Source organism: Eptatretus burgeri, chromosome 6 (assembly GCF_056783735.1).
Source record: "Eptatretus burgeri isolate ZD-2024b chromosome 6, Ebu_testis_v1, whole genome shotgun sequence".
NCBI lineage: Eukaryota > Metazoa > Chordata > Myxini > Myxiniformes > Myxinidae > Eptatretus > Eptatretus burgeri.
The window spans coordinates 31976411-32002099 of record NC_140966.1 but is presented as its reverse complement, the minus strand read 5'-3'; the positions used below and the strand labels follow the sequence as shown (position 1 = coordinate 32002099).

General features: G+C 43.1%; 1 long non-coding RNA gene across 3 annotated transcripts in view; it reads left to right on the top strand.

Moving 5' to 3' along the window:
• Positions 1-25689, top strand: part of LOC147024502 (uncharacterized) — a 161164-nt gene that overhangs the window by 89858 nt on the left and 45617 nt on the right. Inside the window, exon 4 of one of the 3 annotated variants that reach the window (XR_015059069.1) lies at positions 23427-23508. The exons of 1 other annotated variant lie outside the window; for it this stretch is intronic. This is a non-coding gene — a long non-coding RNA (uncharacterized LOC147024502). Of the gene's footprint in view, positions 1-4117; positions 4458-23426; positions 23509-25689 lie in introns of those variants that run through there. One more of the 3 variants, XR_015059066.1, reaches the window with a different exon arrangement.

Genomic DNA, 25689 nt, shown 5'->3' with positions numbered 1-25689 from the left:
ACACTTTTTCACGGGTGTATTCACCGTTTTTCATGGGCTTATTCAGTTTTTCATGTGTGTACTCGTGTTTTTTGGCGGGCGTATTCACACTTTTTCACGGGTGTATTCACGATTTTTCATGGGCTTATTCACACTTTTTCATGGGTGTATTCATGGTTTTTAATGGGCTTAATCAGTTTTTCATGGGTGTTCTCGTGTTTTTTGGTGGGTGTATTCACACTTTTTCATGGGTGTATTCACACTTTTTCATGGGTGTATTCACCGTTTTTCATGGGCTTATTCAGTTTTACACGGGTGTATTCGTGTTTTTTGGCGGGCGTATTCACACTTTTTCACGGGTGTATTCACCGTTTTTCATGGGCTTATTCAGTTTTTCATGTGTGTACTCGTGTTTTTTGGCGGGCGTATTCACACTTTTTCACGGGTGTATTCACGATTTTTCATGGGCTTATTCACACTTTTTCATGGGTGTATTCATGGTTTTTAATGGGCTTAATCAGTTTTTCATGGGTGTTCTCGTGTTTTTTGGTGGGTGTATTCACACTTTTTCATGGGTGTATTCACACTTTTTCATGGGTGTATTCACCGTTTTTCATGGGCTTATTCAGTTTTACACGGGTGTATTCGTGTTTTTTGGCGGGTGTATTCACACTTTTTCAAGAGTGTATTCACCATTTTTCATGGGTGTATTCGTGTTTTTTGGCGGGTGTATTCACACTTTTTCAAGAGTGTATTCACCATTTTTCATGGGTGTATTCGTGTTTTTTGGCGGGTGTATTCACACTTTTTCAAGAGTGTATTCACCATTTTTCATGGGTGTATTCGTGTTTTTTGGCGGGTGTATTCACACTTTTACACGGGTGTATTCATGGTTTTTAATGGGCTTAATCAGTTTTTCATGGGTGTTCTCGTGTTTTTTGGTGGGTGTATTCACACTTTTTCATGGGTGTATTCACACTTTTTCATGGGTGTATTCACCGTTTTTCATGGGCTTATTCAGTTTTACACGGGTGTATTCGTGTTTTTTGGCGGGTGTATTCACACTTTTTCAAGAGTGTATTCACCATTTTTCATGGGTGTATTCGTGTTTTTGGCGGGCTTATTCACACTTTTTCATGGGTGTATTCACACTTTTTCATGGGTGTATTCACCGTTTTTCATGGGCTTATTCAGTTTTTCATGGGTGTATTCGTGTTTTTCATGGGCTTATTCAGTTTTTATCCCCCGCCACGTGGCGGAAGTAGGATATTGTTGTCACCTAGGTTGTCCGGCTGTCCGTCCGTCCGTCCGTGCGTCAACATTTATAGCTGTGAGTGCGATAACTCATAAACTGTTCGCCATATCGATTTGAAATTTGGGTCACACATGAACCACCTGAAAAGGGAGAACCCTATTGATTTTGGTTGTGGCCGGATCCAAGATGGCCGACTGGGCGGCCATCTTGAAAAAAATGTTTTTGTAATAAATGGAAAACTGCTTATCTGATATCAATTATTTTTGGTTACTACGTTCCTCACCCCTGGGGAACTTTTTCGAGATGATGACCAAATGGTGTCTTGTTTCCAATTCACCTCCCTCATTATCTGGAATATGTATGATCTTTTTCATTCAATGGCGGGGGATTCCCCATCTCTGATGGTATATTTTTCATGAGTGTATTCATGTATTTTGGCAGGCGTATTCACACTTTTTCACGGATGTATTCACCGCTTTTTATGGGCTTATTCAGTTTTTATCCCCCGCTGCGTGGCGGAAGGGGGATATTGTTGTCACCCAGGTCGTCCGGCTGTCCATCCGTATGTCCATCCGGCTGTCCGTCCGGCTGTCCGTCCGGCTGTCCATCTGTCCGTCCATCCGGGCATCAACATTTATAGCTCTGAGTGCGATAACTCATAAACTGTTCGCCATATCGATTTGAAATTTGGGTCACACATGTACCACCTGAAAAGGAAGAACCCTATTGATTTTGGGCATGGCCGGATCCAAGATGGCCGACCGAAAAAAAATGTTTTTTGTAATAAATGGAAAACCGCTTATCTGATTTCAATTATTTTTGGTTACTACGTTCCTCACCCCTGGGGAACTTTTTCGAGATGATAACCAAATGGTGTCTTGTTTCCAATTCACCTCCCTCATTATCTGGAATATGTATGACCTTTTTCATTCAATGGCGGGGGATTCCCCATCTCTGATGGTATATTTTATGGGTGTATTCGTGTTTTTTGGTGGACGTATTCACAGTTTTCATGGGTGTATTCGTGTTTTTTGGCGGGCTTATTCACAGTTTTTCATCGGTGTATTCGTGTTTTTTGGCGGGCTTATTCACAGTTTTTCACGGGTGTATTCACCGTTTTTCATGGACTTATTCACAATTTTTCACGGGTGTATTCGTGTTTTTGTGGCAGATGATTTCACAGTTTTTCATCGGTGTATTCGTGGTTTTTGGCAGGCGTATTCACAATTTTTCACGTGTGTATTCGTGTTTTTGTGGCAGATGTTTTCACAGTTTTTCATGGGTGTATTCGTCGTTTTTCACGGGATTTTTTTATTTCCCCTTATAAATTATGAACCAACGGGAACCTATCCCCCTTTTTCCCATTGAAACAATACTCTGACATTTGTGCTCTTTTTGTAATTTCAACATTTAATTAACTCACAAAATTGCAGTGATTAGCGTTCAGCATTCAAACAATCAAGGAGAGTTGAGTGTTTGGTTTATGAGCCCTGGCAGGTCAGCACAGACCATTGGTGCCTTTCACATTGGGAGGTGGAACAGCAGTTCCAGAACGAGTCAGACCTCATCTTCCTTCAAGCCAGCCACATTGTGTGGGGTGATGACTATCACAAGCTGTGGAGGTGTGGCTGTGCAAGCTATAAGCTGCACAGCGATCTCCTTTCCCCCATATTTTTCCTTTATGCTATTCACCACGGCATGAAGGTTCTTTTATTCTTTTGCATACCCACTTTTCCTCCTCAAAACCTCTGTTATTCAGACTTTTATCCTTGGAAGGAATTATTTTATAAATGTTAAATATGTTTTCTTTGTTATTACATTTGTGTTTCACCATAGGCTCTGCCCAAAACATCATAATTTGTGTTTTTGCATTTTCGTTTTTGTTGTATACATTGACGAGGCTCGTATGAGTGCGAACACACAATGCACAACAAGGGGGGCATGAGACAAGAGGAGCGGGAGTGGGAAGGACAAAACAGTGTGAAACAGAGACATTAGGAGATCTGTGGAAGAGAAAGGGATGGTGCGGGGAACACGGGGTATATAAGATGGACATTACAGGTACTTTCAGGAAGGAAAGCAGGAAAATTTGGAGGTGGGTTTGGGGTGGATTAACAGGGGTAGAAAAGATCGAAGTTTTGGATGGGGGAAGACAAGAGGTGGTGGTGAATAGCAGTTTTGAAGGCCTGGAGGGAAAATGGGATTGAAGAGAGTGTGGGAGTTTATCCCAAATGTGGGGAAAAAGAGGAATAAAAGAGTGAAGGTGAACAGTGATTCGTGATTTTAGTAGTTTTACCATAAGGGGTTGTTGGCGGACCTTGAGCGCCCTGTGGAAATATGATGGGGACATATCGCAGAGAGAGTAGGGGGGGCGAGACTGTAGAGGAGATGGTAAAAGACAGAAAGACCAGTGACCTGCCTGCAGTAAGAGAGTGAGAGGCCCAAAGACTCAGCCTCATCGCGGGAGATGCCAATGATCCGAAATGCCTTGGTTTCCACTGCGTGAAGCTGAGAAAGGTGAGAGGCAGGAGCACCAGCCCAGAGGGGCAAGCAGTACTCGCTTAGGCTGCAGATGAAAGCTTTGTATGTGGTCAGGAGCTCAGGTGTGCCAAGGAAGGACTTTGCGTGATGGAGGATTTCCATCGTCGACTGGCTTTGGAGGCCAGGTTGGAAATGTGGCTTTCCCAGGAAAGATCCTGGTAGATAGCGAGACCCAGAAGCTTGAATGAATGAAAGGACTTCTTCCAGAGGATTGTTGAGAAAGTAGATGAGGGGGTGGGGGGTTCTAAACGGTCCTTTAAAGAGAGATATAATGAGAGTGTGAGATTTGTCAGTATTGAAAGACATGTTCCATGTGTTGGACCAGTTTGTGATTTTATCCAGATCTGCAGAGAGCGATGAAGCTGCTGCTTGACGGTCTGAGGGATGGCAGAGGGTGAAGTCATCAGCAAAGAGATCAAGAGGATTTTCCATAAAGTTGCAGAGATCATTGATGAAAACCAGAAAAAGGACAAGGCCCAGAACGCTGCCTTGAGGAACTCCAGCCTGGACAAGAAGAGGGGATGAGAGAACTCCATTTAGGGCCACATGTTGGCTTTGACAGGAAGACAATAAAAAAACTTGAAAATTATTGAGTGCAATCGTTATTATTGTTGTCATGAAACTAAATCACCTGGAGTGGGAATGTTGTCCTCCTTGCCGTCACTGTGCCCATGAGAAATAGAGGAAGCTGTTAGGTTATGTATGGTGGGAAGGACCACATTCCAATCACCATTTGACTATTTTGAGGCCACACCCCAGTGGTGAGCCAGTGATATTTGTCCCTCCCTGTGCATATGACAGTTATGTCACAGCTCTTGTATATAATTAGGGTAGTGGATTAATAACTTTGCAGAGAGCACCTGCCAGTTAAATGGGTCTACTAATCACATGATCCAAATGAAATGCTTCAAAAATAGATCTTAATATTTTTTAAAATTGTCTTAAAAGTCAAATAAAAATTGGTCGCTGTTTTGAAGTTATAAGGTTAAGGACCAAAAAATAAAAATGTTCTTTGCACACTGCAAAGTCGAATAATTTATCAAATGCCATTAAGTTCAATCAAATCAAAAGATGAAGACAGATTATTCGTTTTTCATTTACCCTTGTCAATATATTGAAATAATTGTTACGGGTTCCGGGGTAAGCACGGGGTTTGTGAGGGGGATGCTCGGATCTGCTACTCAACCTCCGACCCTGAAGCCCCAAGCAACGGATAACTCTTTGACCTGACGGGTTGCTGAGCAACCATGGACGCCTTCTTAGGAGGTTAAGTCTGGCAGGGTCCCCGCTCCAAGACTCACGTTACCATACCGATGATTTAGCCCCACCCAGATGGGGAACCGCACTCTTGAAGTCCCATCTTTGCATCTACTTATTATGTATGGCAAAGCGAAACCATCGGTGTGAGGTCTGCTATCTAATGCAGCAAATTAGTGAAGTATAACATCCCGTCTATCCATTACATACACGATGTTGAACCAATGATGGAAAAGACAAATGAGAAGGTTTGAAACAGTTTACCAAAGGATTCAAAGGGCACACATTTCGACACAATTCACAAGACAAGTATTTACAAGCGCAGTGTCACAAAGAAAATGATCCCTTACCACATGAAGATTCCCTTAAACATTCTTACTTAACTTAAGACAGGGCAGGTGCACATCACTCACTCATGAAGGGAAGGGAATGTGGTGCATGTGTTGGTGCGATGTCGGGAGAGGTGTAGCATATGTGATGTGAGCTCTCGAGGAAAGGGTGTGAGGTGCATATCAGTATCTCTCCCAGCCAGGACAGAGGTTAATTGTTGATAGATATCTTAAGACTCTTTGTGCATCTTAAGTAAACAAATTAGGGGGGAGGGGAGGTTATATACAGAAAGGCAGATCATGTACATCAGTATGGAGCTGCTGCATGCCAAGAGCCTCATGTTGCCATCTACTCGCGGATCCTCACCCCAGCGTGACTTGTCTTGCCCCGTCCTTCAGCTCGAATGGCAGGCAAGCAGTCTTTGGTCACGTTCAGCTCGAACAAGTAGGCAAGCAATTTTGTTCCACATCCAGGTCCTTGGTGTGCAAGTCAGTGCTCAGCTATGGTGGGCTCTGGCTTTTATCAGTCCTAGCTGGGATCAAAAACATGGTTTCGAGGGGAGCAAGGGTCATGGAAGCACTCTCTGACCCTGGACAAGGTGGGGCTTTGGGGAGCAAGGGTCACTTTGCACTCTTCGACCCTTGCCTATCATATCCCCATTGGTGCACACGGTCAGAGCTTGGAGGGTTGGTCCAGCAACCGTGCCATGCCCTGAGAGAGTCTTCACGTTTTAGGTTACGGCGCATTATAGGTTACGCACCCAGGACAATAATTACTTTATAACATGACTTGCAAGCAGGATAATGGCCATGCGAGCATTATTGTGGCATTGGTGTAAGATAATGTATGTATGGTTCGCGTTGTGGGAAGGTGTGAGGGGAAGAAGGATGAGAAAAATGATTCAAATGGATGGATGGGGGGCATAGATGGATGGATGGGGGGAGGGGATAGATGGATGGATGGGGGAAGGATGGATGGATGGATTGAGGGGGGGGTGGTGGAGAGATGGATGGATGGATGGGTGGATGGGGGAAATCTCCAGAAAGTGGGAAACCACAATGGGGATAGTACCTGCTAATACTCATTTTCTGCTATCCCTGATATGAGGGGAAGATACCTGACAAAGCACAATTACGAATGAGATATCTAACTAAGGGTTTCTTTATGTGGTGAGTGTTACACCCCGGGGTCCTTTTCCATAACAGTCACAATATTGTGACTTTCTCCATCTATTTTCTGTTGCTTCTAAGCTTATATACTGAACATTTGAATGAAATCCAGCAATTAAAAACGATACAATGGAAAGGTGAACGGGGGAAGAGCGAAATTATTTTAATTTGTCAACAATTATTACAGTCATTAAATGATAGTCAAAACATTCACAAAAAAGATTATTTGTGCAAATTTGTTGTAAACATTGCAAGATTGGGAAGGTGTCATTGCAAAGAGCCACCCCTGTGATGCTCTTCCAAATGAGCTGAAGGAGCAGAAAGAGGGGAATTTAAAAGCCCAAACAGAATTCTGCAATGACACATCTTAAATCAACAACATTCTAAATTCCTGAGATATCACCTTGGTGATGATACTGTTGGGACCCAAACACCCAACCCTACTTTATATGTTGGCTATTGGAAGCCAAACCCTAGCTGTGCTTATTCACTTTGCCATTCCAATCTTTGATTATTGGGTTAAAGAGAAATGTAAAAAATCTTTACTTTCCGATTAAACACTTGTGAACTCCATCCATCTCTGCAAACTTTGTTTGTCTTAATTTGTAGTGGGGGCGAGTAAGACATGCGGTCACATCATCTTGCTGTTTGCTTGGTTCTGGCACTTAGAGATGTAATTGTATATCCAGATGGTCAGTGGCTCAGAAAAGAATCAACACGAAAGCAAAGAGAGTAAAGATGAAAGGATTGCAAGAATATTCAAAGTCACAAGCCATCAGTAATTAAAAAGGCCATCTGTTGTAATAAAAGCTGAATAAGGGGGCATCTACATGTTATGCGTGCCAATGGAGGGGGTTGATCAAGAAAAGGGGAATTGAAAAAAATGGAGGAGAAGAGGGGATTAAGATAGTGGAGAAAAGACAGGCAAGGGTAACCGAGTAATTGGAGGGAAATGATTGGAAAGGGAGTTGGAAGGAGATGTGAGTAGAGAGAGAAGGAAGATGTGTGAAAGAATAAAAGGCTTCATTATTTTAGTATTCGCATCATGAAAATGATTCCTAAGATTGGGATTTGATATTAAAATTATTTCTGAACTACTTTGCTTTCTTTAAAAGTCAAAGGTTGTTCACAAATTGACCCAAATGAAACATAAATGGATGCGCCAGTTTGGAAATGACAAATCTAATATGAATTATGCTTTCCATCAGGTGACTCGAGGAAACAAATAATATACTGTATATATATTTTATTGTTGCGGTGATGGATACCGCAACAAACACCGATAAATAATAAAACCGAGATACCAGTTTGTCACTCAGTGGGATTAATCCCCGGTTGTCCTCGGTAGAGCCGGACCTGGGGCCACCGCTCACAATTAACGTTATGGCATGGTGGGTTGTTTTAAAACCACAAACTCCACCCAGTCAACCACGAGTTCCAGTGTCCGCCGTCTAATTCTACCGTTTACCTTGAGGTCACGTGGTTACCTGAGCAGGGAGCGTGCCCTCGGCAAAGCACCAATGTTATCTGATTAGATTTTAATTAGGGCGGCCGAGCGTTTTAACCGCTGGAGCGTGCCGACTATTTTTTGGTCAAATCTGTGGTAATTACCTCCCAGTCTATCTCGGTTCGGAAAATGCTGGACCAATGAAGGAAAGGACAAACATGGACAGGTTGGAAATCGACAAATAATTTATTCATAATAAAATAAATAAATAAAAATAACTTTTTATTTGCTGAGGGAAATAAAGAATGAATTTCAAAGCAAAATCAATCAAAATGCCAGGAAAGAGACAAAGAGCAGATGCTTATCGGGGGTTAACTTGCAGCTAAACACAGACAAGGGTACCCAACAGATCATTCAGGGGGAGGGGAGGGGGAGAATCGTCTCGCTCACCAGAAATATATATATATCTTCTTCTTCTTCTTTCGGCTGCTCCCGTTAGGGGTCGCCACAGCGGATCATCCGTATGATCCGCATAGTGATTTGGCACATGTTTTTTTTACGCCGGATGCCCTTCCTGACGCAACCCTCGTCGCCTCTTATGACACAGGGATCTGGTACACCTATTTTAACCGGGGTATACACCGGCCCAGTATACTGGTACTCATTTCGCCGACCTCGGAAGGATGACAGGCTGAGTCAACCCCCTGGTGTATTAATTCAGTGGCCCAACGGGACTTGAACTCAGGACCTTTTGGATCCCAAGCCGTTGCCCTAACCACTTCGCCAACACCAGGCTCAGAAATATATATATATATATATATATATATATATATATATATATATATATATATATATATATATATATATATATATATATATATATATATATATATATATATATATATATATATATATATATACATACTTTCCGATTTACATGTATATATACATACATGTATGTATATATACATGTATGTATATATACAGTATATGTATAAATATATATATATATATGTATATATACAGTATATGTATATATATATATATACAGTATATGTATATATACATTTATGTATATATACAGTATATGTATAAATATATATATATATATATATGTTTAAAAAAGAAAGTATATATACATACGTACTAATAAATGGCAATGAGTGTGTCAGTGTGTCCTCCATAACTCCAAAACTATAAAACCTATCAGTCTGAAACTTTGCATGCACACCAATAAAACTCCAAGGAAGTGCAAGAGTGAAAATACAGGTATATTGCTGGATCACGAGTGGCTTCTCTCGAACCACTTCTCAACCTTTGACCCTGAATCTGACAAGCCACCAATAACTCCACGACCTGCCGAGTTGCTAAGTAGCCGCAGACACCAGATGAAGCAGATAAATTTAGCAGGGTCCTCGCGCCCACAATCACATTACCTTAATGGTGATTTAGCTGTCCAAACTGGTATTATATTACTTCACTTCCCACCCTGTCTATCCACTTCCCACCCTGTCTACTTATTATGTGCAGCCGAGCAAAACTGTAGGTGAGAGGTCGGCTAATCGAGTGGATCAAATCAATTGGGCACAACTTCCTGTCTATTTATTTTGCATGCTATGTCTAACCAATGGAGGATAACAAACACCGAGCAGGTTTGGAAACAACAAATCTTGTATTAACAGACATGTATTTACAAGTGATTGCAGTGTTACATAAGAACAGTCTTACCCCTAGCACTCAAAAGAACCCATTACACAACCGGCTTTAAAATAAATATAGACAGGCTCCACATTCATCTGAGGAAATTGCACAGAAAACGGGACAGAATGAAAGAAAAAGTCGGGGCGTGTTGGCGACCCCTTCCTCACCCATACGTGAGCAGGCTTGGCCCCCATGGGTCTCAATGAGGTGTCATTGCAGGTGAGTGGGAGATGCAAGGGGGAGGTGCACTGTCAGGTGGTATTGTGTGGTACTTCGCTATGAAAATAACTGTTGGGGTTCTCATTACTTACGAAATCTAAAGATTTCGGAAGTATATTGATGACTTCCTTCATCTGTTTGTGTGTTTGTTTGTTTGTGTGTTTGTGTGTTTGTTTGTAGGCACGATAACTCGAGAATGGAAGAAGCTACCAATGTCAAATTACACCACGTGATTCAGGAGGGTGATGGCTAGTGCTGATTAGATTTTGGTCAAAATCGGTCAAAGTTCAAGGTCACAGTGAGGTCAAACATTCGATTTTTTGATGGTTTGGTACAGAATCATTGTAGAAACTTCTGGTTTGCGTCGCTACCTTCTCTAGAGACAGCTTTTATTAGACAAGGTCAGAGGTCAAGTTGACGATTTCGTAAGTACCAGTCTATGACTGCTTGTGTTATTTGTTGATGCTCCTCAACAGGCGAGCCCTGAGTTGTATCTGATGAAAGAGGCAAGGTTATATGTTGCATGTGTGAAAGAGGTCAGTTCTATCAGCTTGGTCAGTGCCCATTCCATCTGGCAGTTTGGGGAGTGCCACATGTGGTGCCTTTTACATCACCTGGACTTGAGGAATGCCTGTTCCACCTGACGCATTGGGAGCTCCCTCCTTCTTGCCCTTGCTTTCCGCCAGGAGTGCCCTTCCCACTCGGCACTTTACATTCCCCTCGGAAGCACTCTGCTTTCCACTTGGCACTTTGAAACCGCTTGTAGCACTCGTCCAGCTTGGCGCTTTCTCTTCCCGCCTGATGCTCTAGCAGCATGGTCAACCCAGCCAGGTCTGCTCCCCTCTGGGCACAAACTCCCTCAGGATTAGACTCGAACTGCTCCAGATCTGCATGCGAACTCTCTGGCATGTGAACTCCCTTACAACAACTCCATCCTGGGTTTTTATTGTCCCCTGCACAGTGTCTCCAATCATGTCTGCTTTTGGCACCGACCCGATTGGCTGAGGCGTGCTGTGATCCAGTGGCTGAGATTGGTTACCGTGTTTCAGGAAGTGCCTCTTTTGATCTAATTTGCCTGGGATGCTGGAACGGCGAATGGTTACGATAATTACAGCGCTGGAATCGTGACTCTGATGAAAACACTGGTGCGGTGATATGGTTTGAGAAGAAGTGTTTGAGAATGAAGCATGCGAATGGGGGTTCGAGTCCGGGTGTTGGAAACTAAAGGTGGGAGAATGGGTGTTGGAAAACGGCAGTACGAGTACCGGTGTCGGAAAACGAGGGTTTGGAAATGAGGTTTCAATATGGAGTTGGAAAATGAAGGTTTGGGAATGAGGAAGAGAACAATGGGGAAGGTTCTATCTACAATCGGCAACATATCTCCCTTTCCCCTGATGGGTAACCTCGCTAAACAATCACTGTGGAAATATCTAAACTCCAGCGTTCTTTTATATGTTGGGTGTAACTCCCCGGGGTCTTTTCCATAACTGCAACAATATTTTATTTTTGACAATTAGTGCTTCCATTTGAGACCTCAAAGAAGGACCGCATGACGTCACAGGGTGTTCACACATAATACCACTATCTTTCAATCCCGTGCACAGCTTTGCTATGTGGTTGATCCAGGAGAGGTCATGACTGTTGATTTGGTCAAGAAGCACAAGAAACTGAACCTCTTCCAGTGACTGACTGAAAAGAAATAAGATGGAAAATTAGTCTTAATCATCAAGGCTCATGTTGTTCTATGTTTGAAGACAGGTCGAATAATTTGGATGGAATCAACAGAATGTTTATTGAAGTATGCTAGCCACCATTGAAAGCAAGGAGAAGCTGATAACATTGATAAATATCTGATTTGGAGGCAAACACCAAGTTGAGATATTCCGCCTAATCTTGAGCAGACTCTGTGGTGGTTCGATTTGAGGTGAGGGAGGGGATGGAGGGAGAATATACACCACAGATGGACATGGCAATGTGCCACCAGGTTCTTGAGGATGAGCAAACATTCGTCCTGAGCCTTACACGTTATGTAAAGGTGTTCTCAGTCGAGTTTGCTTTCCATGTTGAGAAAGCAAGCCGCTTGAATGAAACAGACTCGCCATAGGATTCAATGTGTCAGGGTCGAGAGAATAGGATAAGCCTACACGTAAGAGAGTACATTGTTGTGTTAGTAATATCAAATGCTGTGGAGATGGTTGTCCAAATGCTTTAGTGAGAGGGCAGATTTCATTCACTACTTGTTGGCGTGGCAAGCAGCCGTAATATGCGTTGTTGAAGTCGCTCTCTCACATTAGCCAGAGAGATATGGACTTTAACAAGTAAATGGTCAGAGGAGCAAGACTGGAAGAGGAGGAACAAGAGAGGTTGGATGGAAAGTTAGTCATTAAAAGCTCCAGGAGGGAATACATACCAGTTTCAGAAATCTGGGTTAGTAAGTTTAGAGATTGGGTCAAACCCATGGAGTCACAGAAAGCGTAAGGTGCAATGCCATGTCTGGTTGTTTCAGAGCTAACACCCAGCCAGCTGGCATGGTGACTGTTCAAATCGCCACACATAAGGAAGAGAGAGTTTGGATGGATCATGATGACTAAAGGAATGGAGGGAGACGAGTGACAGTCAATTTAGGAACAGGGAGTACAAAATGAGGAACAGAGAGTTTGCATTGATGAACAGTTACAAACATTAACCTTTCGGCAAAGCAAGTGGAGAATACTTCATTCTGCAGATGTTGTGTATTTTTAATACAGCAAGGAAAGGTGCAAGATGTTCTCGGTTCAAATATGATTAATCATTGAATTCCAGTTTGCTGTGACATCATTTATTTACAGCACAAAGCTTATGCAGAGTTTATCTAAGTTGGTTCCTTATGGTCCATTATCTGTTTTTGCAATTTGTGGCTACAATTTTGATCCTTTTGTTCTGATGTGTCCTGATCCATTCGGTGCACATGTACTCGCTCTTCCATGAGCCTCGACGATGGATACCAATGTTTTTTTTTTTTTACATGTGACAGTATAATATATTACTCAACAAAACATTTTGTTCAGTCATCGTTTTTCTTTCTCATTAAACACTTTGAGAAGCACATTTGTCAACTTACATACGATACCCCAATGCTCTGTCATTATCCCAATGCTTTTTGAAAAAAGTGGGAGATATTGTAATCGGCTCCATCTGTCTGTCCGTCCATCCGTATGTCTGTCTGGCTGTCTGTCCGTCTGTCACACGATCTCCTCCTAAAGGGTTGGGCAGAAATTCACCAAACTTAGAAGTTATGATCATCACATGACACAGAGGTGCAAAAACAGTATTATTTCTGGCCCTGCCTTCTGGGGTGGGATCCAAAGGTCCAATACCAAAAAAGCAATTAAGGGCACATTTTTAAACATTTTAAAAAATTTAACTTTGTATATCCAATTAACATTGCGAGAGAAACATAACGATTTTATTTTTGATTTGATCTCAAGTTCATGTCCCAGGGGGTGGGGACTTTGAGTCACAGCGGTCAAAATGGAAGAAATGACTTCAAACTCAAAATTTGATATTGGGGAATTTCTGGTGGTGGTACGTTTGTTTTGCCATCTTCAAACTTTGCTTTTGGTGAGAAGCATGGGGATTTGCGATGGTGTGCACGCCATCGACTTCGCTCTATGGTTAGGAACTTATTTCAACCCTGTTTGACCAAAACTGAAATTGAAAGAAATTATTTGATGGATATGCTCTGAAAGTGCTAATGGAACACTCACATCAGGTTATGAGCATGTATGAAAAAATCAGACGCCACGTTTTTCAGACAGACAGAGGAGTTGTCACTAACCACAATGAAATGATGGTCTTGGGGTTAATGTAAAGGGGGTGGCAAGTAGCCTATGTGTGAATCACCGGGAATTTAATTATATTTCCAAACCTGAAAAACAAAACAGTTAATGTGGATAATAAAGATCATTGATCAAAATTGGGGAGGACGAGGTGGTGGTGTACTGCTTGATTGAAGTTCTGAAGGGAAGAGTGAGACAGAACAGCCTCTGGAACATGTTTCCATAGATGGGAGAAGTGAGGACTAAAAGAGTTGAGATATATGGTCAGCCTGGATTTTGGAAGTTAAACCAGGAGGGAGTTACTGGAAGAATGTGTGCATCCTTGATTTGCAAGGGAGGGTCAGAGGACTGAAACAGAAGATGGAGCATTGTTGGAGAATAGATGGTAGAAAACAGAGAAAGACTGATCTGCCTGTGATGTGAAAGCAACAGACCATGCAATTCAGCCTCATCACGGGTGATTCCACAGAACCAGGAGGGACAGATGTGATGCTGAGGTGCGAGCCTATGGGTGGAGAGCAGTACTCCATTGAGCGATGAAGAAAGGCCTTGCAGACTGAGAGTAGCTTTGATTTTCTAAGGAAAGACTTGGATCAATGAAGGATACCCAGTCTGTGGAGAGGTTTGGAGGTCAGCTTTGCTATATGGTTGGCCCAGAAGAGGTCATGGCTGATGGTGAGGCCTAGAAGTTAAAGAGACTGAACCTCTGCCAGTGGATGACCATGGAAATAGATAGGTGGGTTGATTTGAGGATCATTCAGGAGCATAAGGGTGAGACAGTGGGATATCTCCAGGATTGCAGTACGTGTTCCATTTATCAGCCCAGAGTCTAATCATTCTCGATCAGCAGAGAGAGAGAGAGAGAGAGAGAGAGAGAGAGAGAGAGAGAGAGAGAGAGAGAGAGAGAGAGAGAGAGAGAGAGATGCAGTTGCTATCTGCCTAGCAGAGAGATGGGGTGGTGCACAACACAATATGGGCATCTGTATAGGGGAAGAGAGAGTTTTCCAGATCTTAGAAGGGGTCATTAATATAGCTGAGGATCAAGATTTGACTCAACACATTGACTTGGTGAACTCCAGTTACCACTGGTAGAGATTGATGACAATACAGAGACTGCATGAGTGAAAGAAGTCAGAAATTCATGAATTAAGGTAGTTGTCTTCTTCTTCTATGCCACAGGCAGAGAGCTTGGCAGGCAAAGCAGAATGCCAGACTGTCGAATGCCTAATATATGACTATGGAGATGTACCCAACCTCTTGTTTAAGATCGTGGCCATCTCCAACTATTGCTGAGCGATGAGCAAAGGCATATCCAGAGTTAATTCACCAAGACAGAATCCAAACCGATGGTCAGAGATCAGATTGCTTGAAAAGAGGAAAAATGACAATGGGAGCAATGATGGATTCCATAATTTTGCTTGTAATTGGAAGCAAGATCACTGGCCTATATATGGTAAGGTTTGTTTTTTCACCTTTATTTTGGATGGGAATGATGTTTGCTGATTTCCATGTAGAGTGAGGCAGCCATAGGAGAAGGTCAGGTCAGGGTCAGGTATGGGAGCATGTGCCGGAGCAGCACGTCGCTGCGTCGACTTTCCACTGGTACTCCAGGGGCCTCTGTCTGGCCATCCCCCAGGCAAATGCCTGGCCCATCCCCATCCCATTGAGATGCTGATCAACCTGCTGCAACCACGAGGCACGTGGTCGGCCCATTGACCTCCACCACTCACGAGGCTCCCTCGCTGAGAAAATCTGGTGAGCAGGATCAGTGTCAGGAAAACAAGCCCCATGTCCATACAGCCATAGCTGATGCTCATGAACTATGCAGGTAACAAATCTCATTTGAGTCTCAGCAACTGCTCGATGGACACAAAGTTTGAACAGCTATAGACAAGGATTCTCCAAAGAGACCGAGTACCAAAGGAATTAAGTCTCCAACTCAGATCCCTGGTCAGAGTTCAAGTCAAAATTCCGAGAGCAAGACTGAACGCACCAAGGACCTGAAGAGTCGGACTTTCGTCCTCCCACACAGGTACGGGCAGTGCCACACTCCATGATCCAATGAATCCCCAGGCCCGACCCAGACGTTTGTTGACCTCTGACTCACAGCCAGCAGAGACATGAATATCACTGCCAAGGTAACTGAATCTCTCCACGACCTCAACATCCTCGCCATCAACAGGTACAGACAGGATAGCAGAATCCAATATGTCAATGAAAGCATGGATCTTAGTTTTGACTCAGGAAACTCATAATCCCAGTGGCTCCCACTCCTCATTCAGCACCTCCAGAGTCCCCAAAAGGATATCTAGAGTCTCCGCAAAGATGAATGCATCATCTACGAAATCAAGGTCAGATCTTGACATTCCCAAACGATGCACTGCAGCTTGATGTTTCCGACATCCTCCCAAGAATCCAGTCCATACAAGTGCTGAAAAGTGTGGGGGCCAGGACACTGCTGACGAACTCCAGTTACAACTGGAAATAAGTCAGAGATTGTACCACCACATCTCACAGCACTCTCGGTACCAGAGTATAGTTCAGAAATCAGATTTATCAGTTTTGGTGGCACCCCACAAAGACCAAGTATCCTCCAGAGGGTATCCCGATTTACAGAATCAAACACTTTACAGAGATAAGCATAGGCTGTAAGCAGCCCCTGCCGAAACTCTCATCTGTGTTCAGTGAGGACCAAAAGAGCAAGGATACGGTCAATCATTGACCTCTTTGGTGTAAAGCCTAACTGCTCTGGACACTGGTGCTCAAGCAGATGGTGGCAAACCCTATCAAGAGTTTTCCGAGCAAAGATATTGCCCGGCACTGAGAGCAGCATCACCCCACGGTAGTTGTTGCAGTCTTTGCGATCACCGTTCCATTTCCAGAGAGGGACAACAGGGCTCCTCTTCCAGTCATTTGGGATGATGCCTGTGTTCCAGGCAGAGCACAGAACTACATGAAATGACATGAGTACGGCATTTCCATCATCCTTGAGAAGTTCAGCATGGATGCCATAGATCCCAGGAACTTTACTCCATTTCAACTGGTTCACCGCAGCCTGTGTTTCCACAAATGAAGGTGTACCACAGTTGATTCGAGGGTCAGCAATCGGGAAAAATGCCCAACAACCATCTCAACAGCTTGCGGATCAGCCTGGTACAGCCGCTCAAAGTGACTGGCCCAGCGGGCCTTTATTTCGGACTCCTCTTTCAAGAGCCCACCACCCTCTGCTCTAACTGCAGTACACTGAGGGATGGGCTTGGACGAATGCAATGCATGACTACCCCTGAAAGCAGGATGAGAATCACTTGACCGCAGGTGATGCTCCACCCCCTCACAGATTCCTCACACGTCAGCCTCCTTGTCCACCCTTAGCGGATGTACAGTTTTATGCCTCAGCTTCCTGAACAGCTCAGTTCTGTCATTCAGCTTGGCCATGCGACTTGGTCAATGGTATCCAGCGTTCCTTGAGAGAGGAAATTCTTCTTCGCCCTCCGCTGAGTTCCAAGACATCTTCCGGCAACATCAAGGATGGTGGTCTTGAAGGCACTCCACAACTCTTCAGGATCTCCCAAAGCACTCACACCCCCAAATTTCTACTCAGCCTGTTCACAAACTCCTCAGCGACCCTCTCATCCTTGAGCTTGCCAACATCCAGCCGATGCTGGGATGGTACCATTCTCCAGGATTTAAGCTGCAACTTCAGAGTTGCTATAACAAACCTGTGGTCAGTGTTGAGGAACTAAGCACTCCGGTAGACCCTGCAGTTCTAGATCATCCTCCATCGACAATCAACGAACACATGGTCAATCTCCTTTGAGACACCGCCAGCGTTGGAATACCAACTCCAGCGATGAGCCTGTGTGCACTGAAACCATGAACCCGCCACGCTAAGTCCATGACTTCTTGCAAAATCAAGGAACTTAGTGCTATTCTGGTTCACAGTTCCAAACCCAAGGGGAGCAACAAATGTCTAATAACCATCCCTTTCAGTTCCAGTCGATGCAATGAAATACCACAAGACCGGAAGAGTATCTCACCTGGGGCACTGATCAACCACAGACTCGAGTGTGGCATAGAATGCGTCCTTCACCTTGAGATCACTCGCTTCAGTCAGAGCATAAACAGAGACCAGGGAAATGACACCCAAGGAGTGACGAATCCTTTGTCTCATAATATGCTCGTTGACCAGTGTTACCTCAATTATCAATGGAGTCAGCTTATTGGACACAGCTACAGCAACTCTTTGGGCGTGGTAACCATCAGAGCGAGCAGACCAAGAGCAGGTGTAACCACCCGCCATGATCTCACCACAATCCGGTCTCCGAACCTCAGAGAGTCCAATGTCCAAACACTTGAGTTCAGATGATAACAGAGACAGGTGATCATCCTCTCTTCAGGATAGGACATTCCAGGCACCCACTCGATTGGACCACCACAGGTTAACCCAAGGAGACTGCCGTCTGGTGGACGACACCTCATCACCACCCGACGCACTCTCCCGCAATCTGACCCGGGAATGTTACCCCATGGTTTCTCTCCTGTCATCAAAGATTGGGGGGTCCTGAAGAAGGCTTTGCCCCAATCCCGTCATCTGGTGAGCTGCCCTGCCCTCACAACTCCGTGGGTTTTCAGAGTTTTTTTTTTAATGCTTTTAGAATGGTTTGTGGAATGAAGGGTTTTCCGGTGGCCAGAGTGCAAATCCTGCCACCAACCTCTTAATAAAAAGTAACCCAACTGCAGGAGGACATCCGCAGACACAGTTGGGTACTAGATATGGATGGCCGTTGGCTCACAAGGAGCTCCTCTGCCCTTTGACAGGTTTTGTTTTTCATCCTGCTGGATGTCCATGTCATCCACCCTCCCCACCAAGAAACTTGGTGGGGGAGATGGTTTAGTCGCTGACAATCCAACCATGGAACAGGTTAGTACAGGTTTACATGGTACCTGTAGCATATCACAGATCTAATCTGACCTGACCTGACAAAGGAGAAGGACAGACTGAATATGTCAGGCAGAGGGGAAACAAGAATGGTAGAGCAGGATTTCAGAACATGGGCACTGATGCCATCTTGGCCCAGCAGGGTCAATCAAGGCTAGATATTACTTTGACTACCTTCCTGGGTGAGGACACAAAGTCCAGTAGACAGTACGTACGTCAGTAGACAGTACGTACGTCAGGGTCAGATGGGGATAGAACAGAATGGGTTTGGTACTCTATATTTGGAGGCAAAGACAGAGTTTATACATTCTGCCCAATGTTGGGCAGAGTCTGCAGTCCTGCCATTGCTGGGATATTATACATAAGAGACAGACTTGACATGATACATCAGATATTATACATCAGGGCGTGTGCTTACTTTGTCATGGGAGTGTCAGTGTGACTGAAGAAATCCGATGTGGAATGGCATTTTACCACACACAACAAGTTTACAAGTGAGTACTCTTCAAATGTGCCTGGTGTTGGCTTAATGCTTAGGGTGGTGGTCTTGGGATCCTCGGATCCTGAGTTCAAATCCCACCTTGCTGTTGAATTAATACCAGGTGGGGTTGACTCTGCCTGTCATCCTTCCAAGGTTGGCAAAATGAGTGCCAGCTTGCTGGTATCCTGTCCAGGATTGTGTCCAATCACCAAGGAGACTGCTTCAGCAGCACCAACACTCTGCACAGAGTATGGTCACAATGGATGGATAGACCCTGCAAACTCTCAGTTGAGAAAAGAAATAATGAGAGAATTGAGGCTAGTGCTGATGGCTCAGAAATCTCTTTTCAAGAGACATGCTGGAAAGTCAAAAGCAGCAAAAATTGCATCCATTAAGATGCAACCTGTGGCTGCTGGTGTCATCACTGCTGGGAGCACAGCTGTGCACTGATGCAGTACCCCCTGTTTCCAGTAAGCTGGTACTCATTTTGCTACCCTCAGAAGGATGACCAACTGAGTCAACGCACCTGGTGTTATTTTTTTATGGAACAACAGGTACTCAAACTCAAGATCCTAAGATCTTAAGCTAGCCACCCAAACCATTAAACCAACACCAGGCTTACAACCTGGCATAGTGCTTCCCAAACTTTTGTGAATCATAAGTTTATGTCTTTTCAAGAATTGGGTCAAGAAGTCAATGAATCGCTTTAGAAACCGAATCTTTCTTATTGACAACATGGTCGTGAAATCATTCATTGTTGTTGGCATTGGTGCTTCATCGCTTGTGCCGAGGTGGAATAACCTCCTTTTTGTGTGATACTAATACTGTACAGTGATGATGTGTGGACTTTGTGTTTGAAATATAAGATTATTATTCGCGGGAGATGGGGTTTTGCAATATCACGTGTGTGCGCGCGTGAGTACGTGTGTCCGGGCCGGAACATTTTTATCATTTTGGTTGTCATCAGAATTTTCGACAAAGCTTTATTATGAGAATATGGAGAAGACAAATTAAAAATATTGTTAAAAGGTCAAACGGTCAAAGGTCAGCGTTCCATAAAATCATTTTTTTCATTTTTATTGTTATTATTATATTATCATTATTATTGTTATTATTATTATTATTATTATTATTATTGTTCGACCCTTTTTTGGCATTTTTTTTTTTTTGCTCTATTATTTTCTAACATTTTTTTTTCTTCACAGCAATGACTTGGTCAATTGACACCAAAGTTTCAGGGTTGGAGTAACCCCCATGGAGAATATTTTAATTATAATTTTGATGTCATAGGTCACATGGTATGGCAGCTATCTTGAATTAAACACAAAAAAATTTAAATTTATATCTCTGAAATCGCTGATCAGAAAAATTTGAAACTTTGCCCATCTCATTCTCCTCCCAAAGGGGGATAAGGGATTGTCAGGATGATGTCATCGTTTGAGTGGTAGACCAGCCATAAATGTTAAAATTGAAATCCGTGTTTACCATTGAGATTCAGTGTGTATATCCATGCCGTAACATTTTACCGGTTGAGATTTTGTCATCAAATCTTCAACAAACCTTTATTATGAGATTGTGGAGAACACAAATTAATAAAACGTACAAATATTTTGTAACTGTCGTTTTCGTCAACTTTAGTTTGAATGCAAAGTGGACGCGGACGGGCTTTGCATTTTGAGATGCTTTCTATTTATTATTATAAAGGCTTGGAGGGACATATTTCATGGACTGAGCATTTGCGTAATCAACAGATTTGGAAAATAAGTTGCATGAAGAAAAAGAGGATGAGATAGAGTCGATGAAATAAAAAACATGGAGTTCATGCCAGAGCGATTTCGAAAATGGAACCCTTTAAAAAGTCATTAAAAGCTTTTACTAAGTAAGAAGCAAATTAGTTCTCGTTGGAAGTATTGAGAATGAGAGATATAAAACATGATTGAGGAAGGAAATAATTGACAGAATGAGTTGGTCACTTAGGGCTGGCTGGATGGCTTAGAAGTAAAGATATATGCACATTCACCTCTAACCCATCGAGCATGGGTTCGATTCCTGACCCAGCTACAAACTGTCAGCCCAGTAGCTTGCAGGCAGGGTGGTCCATAAATGTGTGCGCCATCCTTCAGTTGGCCACTATTCCTTGGTGGACGTTAAAGTTGCCATTGTGTCCTTTGCAAAAAGTGGTGCAAAGCATTTGGTTCACTTCCGTCTGCCTGTCACAGTCTCCAAGCATCGATTTATGATTGAGTAACAACTTATTTAAATCAAATTTTATATTTTGAACACGAATTGAAACATGAGTAAGAAAGCAAGTTTCTCGTTTTCCCATCCCTCAGCTCTGAATTCTTCCGAATTACACGTGTGCAGAGAGGAGTGAGACAATATTTTTACTCCGTCCAACTGCTTGGCAGTCAAACAAAATTGAAAATCATTCCAAACAGGTAATTTACTGTTTTTGAGGATGTCATAATGGACACAAACAACAAGCATGTATAACGAATGTAAAGTGTTAAATAAGGTGGTGTAAAAGACGCTGCGTCATTGTCGGTAAACGTTCAGAATTTTTTTCTCCAACCTTTCACATCTTTATTTTACTTCAATTAAATTATATACTTGAACACTGCAGAACACAAATTTCCTTTTTGTCACTTTCAAAAACTCGTTTAGCACAACTAGGAAAAATATTCATTCCCTGAGGGCAGGGTAACTATAAGAAAAGCAATTATTTCTTAATACCTAACTTGTTTCCATGGAAAGTGACAGAAATTTTTTTGGGCGAAATCTCTAAATATCAAAAGGCACCAGTTCACCACTTGCTTGATATGTGTACCAAATTTCATAAATATATCTTGAGGGGATTTGTAGTTAAGCTCCGGAAACAAAATGTGACGGACGGACAGACGGAACCCATTTCTATATCCCCCGCCAACTTCGTTGGTTGACGGGGGATAATAAGTATACCTGTTTGAGATTCTGTATTGTGACAAATATTGTGGCTCATTGTGCTATGCGGTTACCATCACGCATGTTATGCAAGGTTCACAAAACAAAACAAATGTGGATCGTGCTTGGAAATGCAAAGCAAGAGTTTAAAAGATTCTTCCCATGTCCTTTTCCTCAAGACTGCACTGGGTAAGGTGTTCTATGAACTATGTAGTTACACACTTGTTCAATGGCAGTTGCACTGTGATTATGCTAATCAGAATGTACCTTTTAAACCTTTACACCCTTTAGATTGCTTCGACCCCTTTGGACCCTGAACACCATTTAGACCTTGAGACCTCTTATGTCTCTTTAAACCCCTGATTATTCTAGGCAAATTCTGCCCCTCAACTTCCATTTCAACTCAGAGTAACTCTGCTAGTATTATTGAAATGTGCATTTCATACTTTCATTTTTAGTTCTACTCTCCAAAATGCACAGTGAGTGGTGGTAGGTCCACAGATAAGCTTGGTAGGGGGGCTCTTCCGTCTGACTCTCCATTTATTTATCTTTCTTTCCCTCTTCCTCGTACTCTGTAACCACTGCTGACACAACTAGAGAGTTCATAGAACACGATACCCCACATAGTGTTCAGGTATATACAGGACTGTACAGTACTTCAATTTTAATAAAAATAATGATTTTCAAGATTGTTTTTAAAAATCCAGAAGTTTAGTGCTTATACACCACCCTTATACACTGTGATAAAATGATCCAGACTGAGTCACAGTCTCAGAGTTGGAGACTTTATTGACCACCATAGAACGCAGCGTTGATCAGCATCGTACCGTATAGGTACATAGCCATATAGGTGCCCTCTTCTTCATCCCAATACTGCACCCTCTCACATACCATGCCCTCTCAAGCCATATATCCAGATGTAGCATGGAAGTAACTCTGCTATTCGTTACATGGAAGTAACGAAGGTGATTGTGTTCTACAGTGTCCAAGGAGATAAATAAATTCAAATAAAGGTTTAAAGAGGTTTAAAGGCACATAAATAATTAAATGCTGGGTTTTACCGCCATTTTACCAGGTGTCTATTACATCACCCTATCGAATATATTACATTCATGATTTGTGCCTGTTGTTTGTTTCCTTTATAACATCCTTAAACCAGTAATTTTTCTGTTTGGAAGTATTTTTTTTACCCCCGCCGGAGGAGAGGGTATTCCATTTGGGTCCATTTGTTTGTTTGCCCACACAGAGCTTTCGTGTTTTTCTCCACAAACACTTGTCAGATTGAGAAAAATTTTGCCATCGGAGTGAATACTCATGCAGAATGTCCTGTTAATAATTATGTCGTCACAGGTCACGTGATGTAGCAGCCATGTTGGAAAAATGGAAAAAACTTTGGATCTCTGTATCTCTGAAACCACACCAAGGAAAATTGAAACTTGGCACATGGCAAGTACTCCTCATGGGGAATGAGTGTGATTTTTATGACATCATAGCTGCCTTTGTTATGATGTCATAATTGCATATGTAGAACACTACTTTTAATCAGTATGAAAAATTTTGAGGGTTATCTCGGGATAAAATAGTCCACATAAAAAAATTTGATGACATCATTGGTCACGTGATTTGGCAGCCATATTGTATTTTAAAATACATATAAAGATCACCTGGAAAAAAGAAATATATATATATATATATATATATATATATATATATATATATATATATATATATATATATATATATATATATATATATATATATATATATACCTGGCATAGTGGCGTGCGCCTGTAATCCGGCTACTCGGAGGCTTGGGTTGGAGGATCGCTTGAGGACGGGAGCTCTGTGCTGGGCCGTGCTATGAGAGGGTGTAGGGCAGCCCGGAATCATGGCGAAACCCAATCCTTATCCCTGTGTCGTAAGAGGCGACCAGGGTTGTGTCAGGAAGGGCATCCGGCATAAAACCTGTGCCAAATCAGTATGCGGATCATAACGGATGATCCGCTGTGGCGACCCCTAACGGGAGCAGCGGAAAGAAGAACAACATTGTATTTAAAAATAAACCTTCAAAAATCTTCTTCTCTGAAGTGGCTGAAAAGATCAAGGTGAAACTTTACACGTATGACATCATAAGTCACATGGTTTGGCAGCCATATTGGATTTAACCTAAAACCTATTAAAAATAACTTATTCTCCAGAAAAGCTGAACAGATCAAGGGGAAACTTCACACAAATGTTCCCCAAGCCTTGGGACTATTGTTGCGGGGCCGGACGTCGGCCACGAGATGGAGCTCCAGCGTCAGCTCGACCGATCACCCGGAATTTAGGTCGTCACTCTGGAGAAGTCCGGAGCCGACGGGTCCTGACTGGACCGAAGATCGCCAACAGGTCACCCGCGTGGAATAGGGTGAATAGCCAAATTTCTATATACCTAAGTATCCACATGAGGAATCTACCAGGGAAATTCACCCTCGACGGAACTCGTACGAAACGAGTCGCTTTGCACGCTCATTCCGTGTGCGATATGAGCGGTTTAATCGCCAAGAACCGTCAGTCCAAATGTCTCCTTACGGCCGTAACAGCCTTTACTAATTCTCAAACACGCAGCACGCTCAGCCAATGAAGGAACAGACACGAACGAGCTGAAACATTTAACAAATGGGGATATTTATTGAATAGTAATGGGGAAATGAGGGGAAGGACGCAAGAAGCAGAGCTAAACCGATTATTATTATTATTAAGCACGTAAATACAGGCAAAAATACTTATACATTTCACTACTTATCAGACGGGCCCACTGACACACATGCACACACACCCAAAGAATCGGACCAATGGTCTTCATTAGGACCTTCAGGTCGGAGGGACAGGTGGGCTGAAGACCAGGGTCTAACTTGGACCTGTCCGCCTCGTGCGGTCTTCAAGTCAGTCGGTCCGGCGGGAGGTGAGACGAACCCGGACACCGGCGGGCGACCCTTGCTGTTCCTGCGGGAACTGGCATTCCTCGAGCTCTCGGTTGTGGTGAGGAGATGGATGGCGTTGACCACGACCGGCCAGACAGGCTCCCTGGGACAAGCGCTCCAGCAAGACGGGATGTCCAGGTCAGGGAAATGCTCTTTCGTCCGGAGCTCTTGAGCTCTTCCGTTCCTCCGCTCTTTTTTTTCTCTTTCCTCCGCTCTCCTTTTATGCGTCTCCGCCAGCCTGACCCCTCCCCCCCCACTCGGGCTACAGAGAATCCCGGGGCTGTTCTCATTCTCTGCAGCACTGCCGCAACGCAACGCTCGTTTTGTTGCTGTCGTTGTGGAAGATGAGGTTTTCCAATAAAGGGAAATCCTAACTATAAAGATAAGTCACAGCGCATGAACGTTTATTTACACATTAGACAAGGGAAAGGAAGCTATCTATAAAACACATACTTACCGATATAACTAATCTATAGGACCTGAATGTTGAGTGCGATAGGCTTCCAAATTCGTAACACTATCAGGGTATTCATGAATAATTGATATCAGGGTCTGGCAGCCATATTTCATTGAGCAAAAATCAAAAAAAAATTCTCTTGAACCGCTTAATCAATCGATGTGAAACATCACAATTATGATCTTTTTTTTTT